Source organism: Lagenorhynchus albirostris, chromosome 6, assembly GCF_949774975.1.
Source record: "Lagenorhynchus albirostris chromosome 6, mLagAlb1.1, whole genome shotgun sequence".
In the NCBI taxonomy this organism is placed as follows: domain Eukaryota; kingdom Metazoa; phylum Chordata; class Mammalia; order Artiodactyla; family Delphinidae; genus Lagenorhynchus; species Lagenorhynchus albirostris.
Window position 1 is genome coordinate 15,265,114 of NC_083100.1, and position 11,680 is coordinate 15,276,793.

The following is an 11,680-nucleotide window of genomic DNA, read 5'->3' on the forward strand; positions in this document are numbered from 1 at the left end:
TGATTTTATCACGTAACCAGAAGAACAAAACAAAACAGGCCTGGCTTAATGCAAAGTTGGATTGGGCACTCAAACAGCAGCAGCAGCAATTTGGTTTTCTGCCTCTCAACTCCTCCTTCATTCTCAAGTCTTTTCCCATATGGAGCCCAAGCTGGCAACCAGTCACTGCAGGCTTATACATCTACCTTATATTTCCACCAAACAACAAAAAAAAAACCTGTCTCTATTTAGCTCCAGAGAAAGTCCTGTGTTTAGTGTCATTGGTCTGGCGCGGGTCACGCACCTATCTCTGAACCAATTGCTCAGGGAAAGGGAATGGGATGTTCTGAGTGGACAGGCCCAAGTCATGTGCCGACCAATGGCGTGGGAGCCTGGGATCAGCCCCACCTATAACACAGGGATTGGGTTGGTGGAATAGGTAGTAATAAGGTACTCTTATTAAAAGAAAGGGAGGCGAGGCGGCAGAGACGCTTGGCGGAGTTTGAAAGCTTTGGCGGAAAGGAAAGTCCAGCGGCAAGATGCAGAGCTGGAGTCGTGTGTACTGTTCCTTGGCTAAGAGAGGCCATTTCAATCGAACATCTCATGGTCTGCAAGGAGTTTCTGCAGTGCCACTGAGAACTTATGCAGATCAACCAATTGATGCTGATGTTAACAGTGATAGGTTCTTGTCCTGGAGGATATGTTGCTGCTATCAAAGCTGCCCAGTTAGGCTTCATGGCAGTCTGCGTTGAGAAGAATGAAACACTCGGTGGAACATGCTTGAAAGTTGGTTGTATTCCTTCTAAGGCTTTATTGAATAACTCTCATTATTACCATATGGCCCATGGAAAAGATTTTACATCTAGAAGAATTGAAATGTCTGAAGTTCGCTTGAATTTAGAGAAGATGATGGAGCAGAAGAGTAATGCCGTAAAAGCTTTAACAGGTGGAAGTGCCCACTTGTTCAAACAGAATAAGGTTGCTCATGTAAATGGATATGGAAAGATAACTGGGAAAAATCATGTCACAGCTACAAAAGCCGATGGCAGCAGTCAAGTAATTGATACAAAGAACATTCTTATAGCCACAGCTCTACCAGAGATCTCCATCTCTCTCTTTAAATTGAATACCAAAGTTACTGGTGCTACTAAGAAGTCAGATGGAAAAATTGATGTTTCTATTGAAGCTGCTTCTGGTGGTAAAGCTGAAGTTATCACTTGTGATGTACTCCTGGTTTGCATTGGCCGACGACGCTTTACTAAGAATTTGGGACTAGAGGAGCTTGGAATTGAGCTGGATCCTAGAGGTAGAATTCCAGTAAATACCAGATTCCAAACTAAAATTCCAAATATCTATGCAATTGGCGATGTGGTTGCTGGTCCAATGCTGGCTCACAAAGCAGTGGATGAAGGCATTATCTGTGTTGAAGGGATGGCTGGTGGCGCTGTGCACATTGACTACAATTGTGTACCATCGGTGATTTACACACACCCTGAAGTTGCTTGGGTTGGCAAATCAGAAGAGCAGTTGAAAGAAGAGGGTTATTGAGTACAAATTTGGGAAATTCCCACTTGCTGCTAAGAGCAGAGCTAAGACAAACGCTGACACAGATGGCATGGTGAAGATACTTGGGCAGAAATCAACAGAGTATTGGGAGCACATATTCTAGGACCAGGTGCTGGTGAAATGATAAATGAAGCTGCTCTTGCACTGGAATATGGAGCATCCTGTGAAGATATAGCTAGAGTCTGTCATGCACATCCGACCTTACCAGAAGCTTTTAGAGAAGCAAACCTGGCTGCATCATTTGGCAAATCGATCAACTTTTTTTTTTTCGATCAACTTTTAAATTAGAAGATTATATTTTTCTGAAATTTCCTGGGAGCTTTTATAGAGGTAACATTTCTGAACAGGAAATGCTCTCAGCTCCAAAAATTTCTAGGACTGAATTACAAAACTTTTGGAAGGTATTTAATAGGTTTGGACAGAATGGAATAATCTCATACCTATATTTTAAATAAATTTAATATTTTGTTTTACTGTGTTAATACTGCAGAAAAAAAGCTACTTATAGTAGCATGCTGGAAAATTTTCTTCAACTCATATTTTCATGCTGTTTATGAAAGGCTCAACTTCACTGAATTTATGCTAAGTAGTTTTATCTCTGTTACAGGATTTACTTACATGGGTGGAGCTGGAGTATGGTATGTGAACAGCTGTGTTTGAAACAAGTTGATCAAGTTATTTTAAACTTGGTTTTCACATTGGAAACAGTCATTAGAATAAGTTAAACATGTATAAACTGAACTGATGTAAATAAAAAATGATGGCCTGTCAGTTATTTTAATCCCCAAAGTCTTGGTAGTTAGAGGTAGAATTTGTGTTTAGATTTTTAAGGTTCTACTGAGGTCTACAGTCTGAAGTATAGTTATATAGTTGACCAAAGTAAGGCAGTATATATACAAAATTCATATATTAAATGGAGAAGCAATGTATTGCAGTGGGAAATGAAGCTATGGAAATAAACATGTCTTAAATATTCAAAAAAAAAAAAAAGGAAAAAAAGAAAGGGAAAACATTGCCAGAAGTCACCAACAAGAGATGTCTACCAGTTTCCCTGACAAGTAGCCACACCAAATAATCCAGTTTCATTATCATTACTGTTCTTTTTATATCTCTAATGTCTGTCTAACAGGCTCTGACTTTCAGGTCTCAAACAACTGGTCTTTTCTCTCCAACCCTGGAGTCTCAGGGAGCCCTCAGAGCATTACTGTCAATGCTGGGAGGAGTTATCTATCAACCCCCTATGACTTGGGCTGAGAAAGAATAATTTTCCAGGCAGGGAGCATTCATTCAACATACCTTTTATCCCTCCTATGTATCACACACGTGCTGGACCCAGATCCTGCCTGCGATAATTAGCCTGGTAAGGGTACCATATGAGAAAATCAATATTGAGACAGGCTGATAAGGGAAGACTATAAAAGAGAAGACTCCAAGTCAGCTCAGGGCAGTCAGGACATGCTTCCAAGAGAAGATGACAGTCTAGCTAAGTCCCTAAGAACACGTAAGGGTTATGCAGAGAGGTGGAGGACGAGGAAGTGGATGGATGTTCTAGGTGGAGAAAACAGTATATACCTGAGCACAAAGGCAAGGTGAACTGTGGCACATTTTTGGAATTACAAGTAGGCCAGGTGAACTACAGCTCGGGGTGTGTGTAGGAAAGTGGCCTGAGACAAGGCTGTAAGGAACACAAATGAACTTGTCGGCCATGCCAAGTCTGGATGTTTGAAATTTATTTTGCAAGCAAGCATTAGCCATTGAAAGCTTTTAGGCAGAAGAAAAATATGACCAACTATGGTTTTGTTTGTTTGTTTAATCACTCCCTGGAGGGCAGATTGCAGAGGAATGAGACGGGAGGTAGGGAGTCAAATACAGGATGGTCCTGGCAGGTGTTGACAAGGAGGAATTAAGCAAAATACGGTGGGGTGGAGGGGACCTTCAAGATGGCAGAGGAGTAAGACGTGGAGATCACCTTCCTCCCCACAAATACATCAAAAATACATCCACATGTGGAACAGCTCCTACAGAACACCTACTGAACACTAGCAGAAGACCTCAGACTTCCCAAAAGGCAAGAAACTCCCTACATACCTGGCCGTGTGGCTGACAGGGTCTTGGTACTGTAGCCTGGTGTCAAGCCTGAGCCCCTGAGGTGGAAGAGCCGAGTTAAGGACATTGGACCACCAGAGACCACCCAGCTCCACGTAATATCAATCAGCTAAAGCTCTCCTAGAGATCTCTGTCTCAACACTAAGATGCAGCTCCACCCAAAGGCCAGCAAGCTCCAAGGGCTGGACGCCCCATGCCAAACAACTAGGAAGACAGGAACAAAACCCCACCTATTAGCAGAGAGGCTGCCTAAAATCATACTAATTTCACAGACAACATAAAGCACACCACTGGACACAGCTCTACCCACCAGATAGACGAGATCCAGCCCCACCCACCAAAACACAGTCACCAGTCCCCTCCACCAGGGAGCCTACACAGCCCACTGAACCAAACTTACCCACTGGGGGCAGACACAGAAAAACAATGGGAAATACAAACCTGCAGTCTGTGAAAAGGAGACCACAAACACAGTAAGTTAAGCAAAATGAGAAGACAGAGAAATATGCAGCAGATGAAGGACCAAGGTAAAAACCCACCAGACCAAACAAATGAAGAGGAAATAGGCAGTCAATCTGAAAAAGAATTCAGAGTAATGAGAGTAAAGATGATCCAAGATCTTGGAAATTGAATGGAGAAAATACAAGAAATGTTTAACAAGGACCTAGAAGAACTAAAGAGCAAACAAACAGTGATGAACAACACAATAAATGAAATTAAAAATTCTCTAGAAGGCATCAATAGCAGAATAACTGAGGCAGAAGAATGGATAAGTGACCTGGAAGATAAAATAGTGGAAATAACTACCACAGAGTAGAATAAAGAAAAAAGAATGAAAAGAATTGAGGACAGTCTCAGAGACCTCTGGGACAACATTAAATGCACCAACATTCGAATTATAGGGATCCCAGAAGAAGAAGAGAAAAAGAAAGGGACTGAGAAAATATTTGAAGAGATTATAGTTGAGAACTTCCCTAACATGAGAAAGGAAATAGTCAATCAAGTCTGGGAAGCACAGAGAGTCCCATACAGGATAAATCCAAGGAGAAACACACCAAGACACATATTAATCAAACTATCAAAAATTAAACACCAAGAAAAAATATTAAAAGCAGCAAGGAAGGGCTTCCCTGGTGGCGCAGTGGTTGAGAATCTGCCTGCCAATGCAGGGGACACGGGTTCAAACCCTGGTTCAGGAAGATCCCACATGCCACGGAGCAACTAAGCCCATGTGCCACAACTACTGAGCCTGCGCTCTAGGGCCCACGAGCCACAACTACTGAGCCCACATGCCACAACTACTGAAGCCCTCGTGCCTAGAGTCCATGCTCCACAGCAAGAGAAGCCACCGCAATGAGAAGCTTGCGCACCACAAAAAAGAGTAGCCCCCGCTCGCCGCAACTAGAGAAAAGCCCGCATACAGCAACGAAGACCCAACACAGCCAAAAATAAATACATTTATTATTTTAAAAAAATAAATAAATAATAAAATAAAAAAATAAAAGCAGCAAGGGAAAAGCAACAAATAACATACAAGGGAATCCCCATAAGGTTAACAGCTGATCTATCAGCAGAAACTCTGCAAGCCAGAAGGGAGTGGCAGGACATATTTAAAGTGATGAAAGGGAAACAACTACAACTAAGATTACTCTACCCAGCACAGTTCTCATTCAGTTTCGATGGAGAAATTAAAATCTTTACAGACAAGCAAAAGCTAAGAGAATTCAGCACCACAAAACCAGCTTTACAACAAATGCTAAAGGAACTTCTCTAGGCAGGAAACACAAGAGAAGGAAAAGACCTACAAAAACAAACCCAAAACAATTAAGAAATGGTAACAGGAACATAAATGTTGATAATTACCTTAAATGTAAATGGATTAAATGCTCCAACCAAAAGACATATACTGACTGAATGGATACAAAAACAAGACCCATATATATGCTGTCTACAAGAAACCCATAGCAGACCTAGGAACACATACAGACTGAAAGTGAAAGGATGGAAAAAGATATTCCATGCAAATGGAAATCAAAAGAAAGCTGGAGTAGCAATTCTCATATCAGATAAAATAGACTTTAAAATAAAGACTATAACAAGAGACAAAGAAGGACACTACATAATGATCAAGGGATCAATCCAAGAAGAAGATATAACAATTGTAAATATTTATGCACCCAAATAGGAACACCACAGTACATAAGGCAAATGCTAACAGCCATAAAAGGGGAAATCAACAGTAACACAATCATAATAGGGGACGTTAACACCCCAATTTCACCAATGGACAGGTGATCCAAAATGAAAATAAATAAGGAAACACAAGCTTCAAAGACACTTTAAACAAGATGGACTTAATTGATATTTATAGGACATTCCATCCAAAAACAACAGAATACACTTTCTTCTCAAGTGCTCATGGAACATTCTCCAGAATAGATCATTCTTAGGTCAAATCAAGCCTCGGTAAATTTAAGAAAATTGAAATCTTATCAAGTACATTTTCCAACACAACGCTATGAGACTAGATATCAATTACAGGAAAAGAACTGTAAAAAAACACAAACACATGGAGGCTAAACAATACATTACTAAATACCCAAGAGATCACTGAAGAAATCAGAGAAAATCCAAAAATACCTACAAACGAATGACAATGAAAACATGATGACCCAAAACCTATGGGATGCAACAAAAGCAGTTCTAAGAGGGAAGTTTATAGAATACAATCCTACCTCAAGAAACAAGAAACATCTCAAATAAACAACCTCAACTTACACCTAAAGCAATTAGAGAAAGAAGAACAAAAAAAACAAAAACAAAATTAGCAGAAGGAAAGAAATCATAAAGATCAGATCAGAAATATATGAAAAAGAAATGAATGAAACAATAGCAAAGATCAATAAAACTAAAAGCTGGTTCTTTGAGAAGATAAACAAAATTGATAAACCACTAGCCAGACTCATCAGAAAAAAAGGGAGAAGACTCAAATCAACAGAATTAGAAATGAAAAAGGAGAAGTAATAACTGACACTGCAGAAATACAAAGGATCATGAGAGATTACTTCAAGCAAGTCTATGCCAATAAAATGGACAACCTGGAAGAAATGGGCAAATTCTTAGAAAAGCACAACCTTCCGAGACTGAATCAGGAAGAAATAGGAAATATAAACAGACCAATCAAAAACACTGAAATTGACACTGTGATTAAAAATCTTCCAACAAACAAAACCCGGGACCAGATGGCTTCACAGGCGAATTCTATCAAACATTTAGAGAAGAGCTAACACCTATCCTTCTCAAACTCTTCCAAAATATAGCAGAGGGAGGAACACTCCCAAACTCATTCTACGAGGTCACCATCACCCTGATACCAAAACCAGACAAAGATGTCACAAAAAAAGAAAACTACAGACCAATATCACTGATGAACATAGATGCAAAAATCCTCAACAAAATACTAGCAAACAGAATCGAACAGCACATTCAAAGGATCATACACCTTGAGCAAATGGGGTTTATCCCAGAAATGCAAGGATTCTTCAATATATGCAAATCAATCAATGTGATAAACCATATTAACCAACTGAAGGAGAAAAACCATATGATCATCTCAATAGATGCAGAAAAAGCTTTCAACAAAATTCAACACCGATTTATGATTAAAAAAAAACTCTCCAGAAAGTAGGTGTAGAGAGAAGTTACCTCAACATAATAAGGCCATATATGACAAACGCACAGCCAACATCATTCTCAATGGTGAGAAACTGAAACCATTTCCTCTAAAATCAGGAAGAAGACAGGGATGCCCACTCTCACCACTATTATTCAACATAGTTTTGGAAGTTTTAGCCACAGCAATCAGAGAAGAAAAAGAAATAAAAGGAATCCAAACTGTAAAAGAAGAAGTAAAGCTGTCATTGTTTTGCAGATGACATGATACTATACATAGAGAATCCTAAAGATGCTACCAGAAAACCACTAGAGCTAATCAATGAATTTGTTAAAGTTTCAGGATACAAAATTAATGCCCAGAAAACTCTTGCATTCCTATACACTAATGAAGAAAAATTTGAAAGAGAAATTAAGGAAACACTCCCATTTACCACTGCAACAAAAAGAATAAAATACCTAGGAATAAACCTACCTAAGGAGACAAAAGACCTGTATGCAGAAAACTATAAGACACTGATGAAAGAAATTAAAGATGATACAAACAGATGGAGAGATATACCATGTGCTTGGACTGGAGAATCAACATTGTGAAAATGACTATACTACCCAAAGCAATCTACAGATTCAGTGCAATCCTTATCAAACTACCAATGGCATTTTTCACAGAACTAGAACAAAAAAACTGCCCAATTGGTATGGAAACACAAAAAACCCCGAATCCCCAAAGCAATCTTGAGAACGAAAATTGGAGCTGGAGGAATCAGGCTCCTTAACTTCAGACCATACTACAAAGCTTCAGTAATCAAGACAGTATGGTTCGGGCACAAAAACAGAAATACAGATCAATGAAACAGGATAGAAAGCTCAGAGATAAACCCACGCACATATGGTCACCTTATCTTTGATAAAGGAGGCAAGAATATACAGTGGAGAAAAGAGAGCCACTCAATAAGTGGCGCTGGGAAAACTGGACAGCCACATGTGAAAGAATGAAATTAGAACACTCCCTAACACCATACACAAAAATAAACTCAAAATGGATTAAAGACCTAAATTTAAGACCAGACACTATAAAACTCTTAGAGGAAAACATAGGCAGAGCACTCTATGACATAAATCACAGAGAGATCCTTTTTGACCCACCTCCTAGAGAAATGGAAATAAAAACAAAAGTAAACAAATGGGACCTAATGAAACTTAAAAGCTTTTGCACAGGGCTTCCCTGGTGGCGCACTGGGCTTCCCTGGTGGCGCAGTGGTTGAGAGTCCGCCTGCTGATGCAGGGGACACGGGTTCGTGCCCCGGTCCGGGAAGACCCCACATGCCGCGGAGCGGCTGGTCCCGTGAGCCATGGCCGCTGGGCCTGCGCGTCCGGAGCCTGTGCTCCGCAACGGGAGAGGCCGCGGCAGTGAGAGGCCCGCGTACCCCAAAAAAAAAAAAAAAAAAAAAAAAAAAAAAGCTTTTGCACAGCAAATGAAACCATAAACAAGATGAAAAGACAGCCCTCAGAATGGGAGAAAATATTTGCAAATGATGCAACTGACCAAGGATTAATCTCCAAAATAGACAAGCAGCTCATGCAGCTCAATATCATAAAATCAAACCACACAATTCAAAAATGGGCAGAATATCTAAATAGACATTTCTCCAAAGAAGATATACAGATTGCCAACAAACACATGAAAGGTTGCTCAACATCACTAATCATTAGAGAAATGCAAATCAAAACTACCATGAGGTATCACCTCACACCAGTTAGAATGCCCATCATCAAAAAATCTACAGGGCTTCCCTGGTGGCGCAGTGGTTGAGAGTCCGCCTGCCGATGCAGGGGACACGGGTTCGTGCCCCGGTCCCGGAAGATCCCACATGCCGCGGAGCGGCTGGGCCCATGAGCCATGGCCACTGAGCCTGCGCGTCCGAAGCCTGTGCTCTGCAACGGGAGAGGCCACAACAGTCAGAGGCCCGTGTACTGCAATAAAAAAAAAAAAATCTACAAACAATAAATGCTGGAGCGGGTGTGGAGAAAAGGGAACCCTCTTGCACTGTTGGTGGGAATGTAAATTGATACAGCCACTATGGAGAACAGTATGGAGGTTCCTTAAAAAACTAAAAATAGAATTACCATACGATCCAGCAATCCCACTGCTCAGCATATACCCTGAGAAAACCATAATTCAAAACGAGTCACATACCACAATATTCATTGCAGCACTATTTACAATAGCCAGGACATGGAAGCAACCTAAGTGTCCACTGACAGATAAATGGATAAAGAAGATATGGCACATATATACAATGGAATATTACTAAGCAATAAAAAGAAACGAAAATGAGTTACTTGTAGTGAAGTGGATGGACCTAGAGTCTATCATACAGAGTGAAGTAAGTCAGAAAGAGAAAAACAAATACCGTATGCTAACACATATATATATATATAATCTTAAAAAAAAATGGTTCTGATGAACCTAGGGGCAGGAGAGGAATAAAGACGCAGAAGTAGAGAGTGGACTTGAGGACACAGGGACAGGGAAGGGGAAGCTGGGACGAAGTGAGAGAGTAGCTTTCACATATATACACTACCAAATGTAAAATAGATAGGTAGTAGGAAGGAGCCACATAGCACATGGAGATCAGCTCGGTGCTTTGTGACCACCTAGAGGAGTGGGATAGGGAGGGTGGGGGGGAGACGCAAGAGGGAGGGGATATGGGGATATATGTATACGTATAGCTGATTCACTTTGTTATATAGCAGAAACTAAGACAACATTGTAAAGCAATTATACTCCAATAAAGACATTAAACAAAAACAAAACACTGTGAGGGCTTCCCTGGTTGCGCAGAGGTTGAGAATCTGCCTGCCAATGCAAGGGACAAGGGTTCGAGCCCTGGTCTGGGAAGATCCCACATGCCGTGGAGCAACTAGGCCCATGAGCCACAACTACTGAGCCTGCGCATCTGGAACCTGTGCTCCACAACAAGAGAGACCGCGATAGTGAGAGGCCCGCGCACCGCGATGAAGAGCGGCCCTAGCTTGCTGCAACTAGAGAAAGCCCTCGCACAGAAACGAAGACCCAACACAGCCAAAAAATAAAAATAAATAAATAATTAAAAAAAAAAACAAAAAACACTGTGGGGTGGAAAAGAGGGATTGGATTAACTACATACAGGAGATAGAGTTGATAAGACAGAAAAACTAAGGAGCATGAAGTAAAAGAAGAGAGAGGAGAAGAGAGTCTGGAAGGGTTCCCTGGTTTCTGGTTTGGGTGACTGGTTGCTTCATGCTGTCATTCCAACAGAAACTGAGGTTTCAGAGGAAGTGTATAAATACAGTTAGGGACATCCAGTTGGAGATGTGTAATGGATACAAGGGTCCCAATTTCAGGAGAGCCAACATGGCTGAAGCAGATATCATCAGGGACCAGGTGTAGCTGAAGCCATGTTTGTGTATGGGTCATTCAAGGCGAGGGTATAATATGAAAAGAGAAGTTGCCAGGACAGAATCCTGAGCACCACCAACACCTAAAATTTCAATAGATAAAGAGGAGTCAAGAAGGAGACGAAGATGAAAGGACCAGACATGGAAGGGAGCAGTGATGATGTCCACCTCACCAGGAAGGGGAGATTCTCTTCTTCAGAGTCATTTGCAATCCTCTTTTTTTTCTTCTTCTTTTTTTTTTTAATATTTATTTACTTATTTGCCTGCACCGGGTCTTAGTTGGGGCACGTGGGATCTTCGTCGCAGCACACAGGATTTTTAGTTGTGGCATGTGGGATCTAGTTCCCTGACCAGGGATGGCACCCGGGCCTCCTGCATTGGGAGCGCAGAGTCTTAACTGCTGGACCACCAGGAAAGCCCCTTTCATTCTCTTTGGAGAAACTGTCTCTTTCCCTTCCCCGCTCCAGCTCCTCTCTGCTAAAGCTGCAGATGGGAAGCTGGGGTAAGAGAAGCCTTTGCAAAAATATGCAGAAAGGCTGCAGCGTCAACATCGTAGCCAGCTGAACGTCATTTGCTTCATTTCTGCTCTCCTATAGGTTGTTAATAGGTGATTTTTCCTCACTTCTGGATCCTTGGCTGTCTTCCAGACAACTGAGATCACAAATACATAAAAGATTCCAGTGACGCTTTCAAGGCAAACCTTATCTTTACAAATAATCAACTGGATTTGAGAAAACTGCTCAATTTCCCTTCAGAGGCAGGAAATGCTTCTTTATGGGGCCCAAAGGGACTGTCTCCACTACTAACCTGGATCTGATACTGTAAAGAAGGAATGGATATTTATGTTTGGACCTCTTGATAGATCATAAGTAGAAAAATTTAGGTATCATCTACTTAGCACCAAGGAAGCCCTCAG

At 41.1% G+C, this 11,680-nt stretch overlaps 1 pseudogene; it reads left to right on the forward strand.

The window, feature by feature from the left end:
* The first annotated feature begins 458 nt into the window (after positions 1-458).
* On the forward strand, positions 459-1,833 carry LOC132522447 (dihydrolipoyl dehydrogenase, mitochondrial-like; annotated as a pseudogene).
* Positions 1,834-11,680: the final 9,847 nt, after the last annotated feature.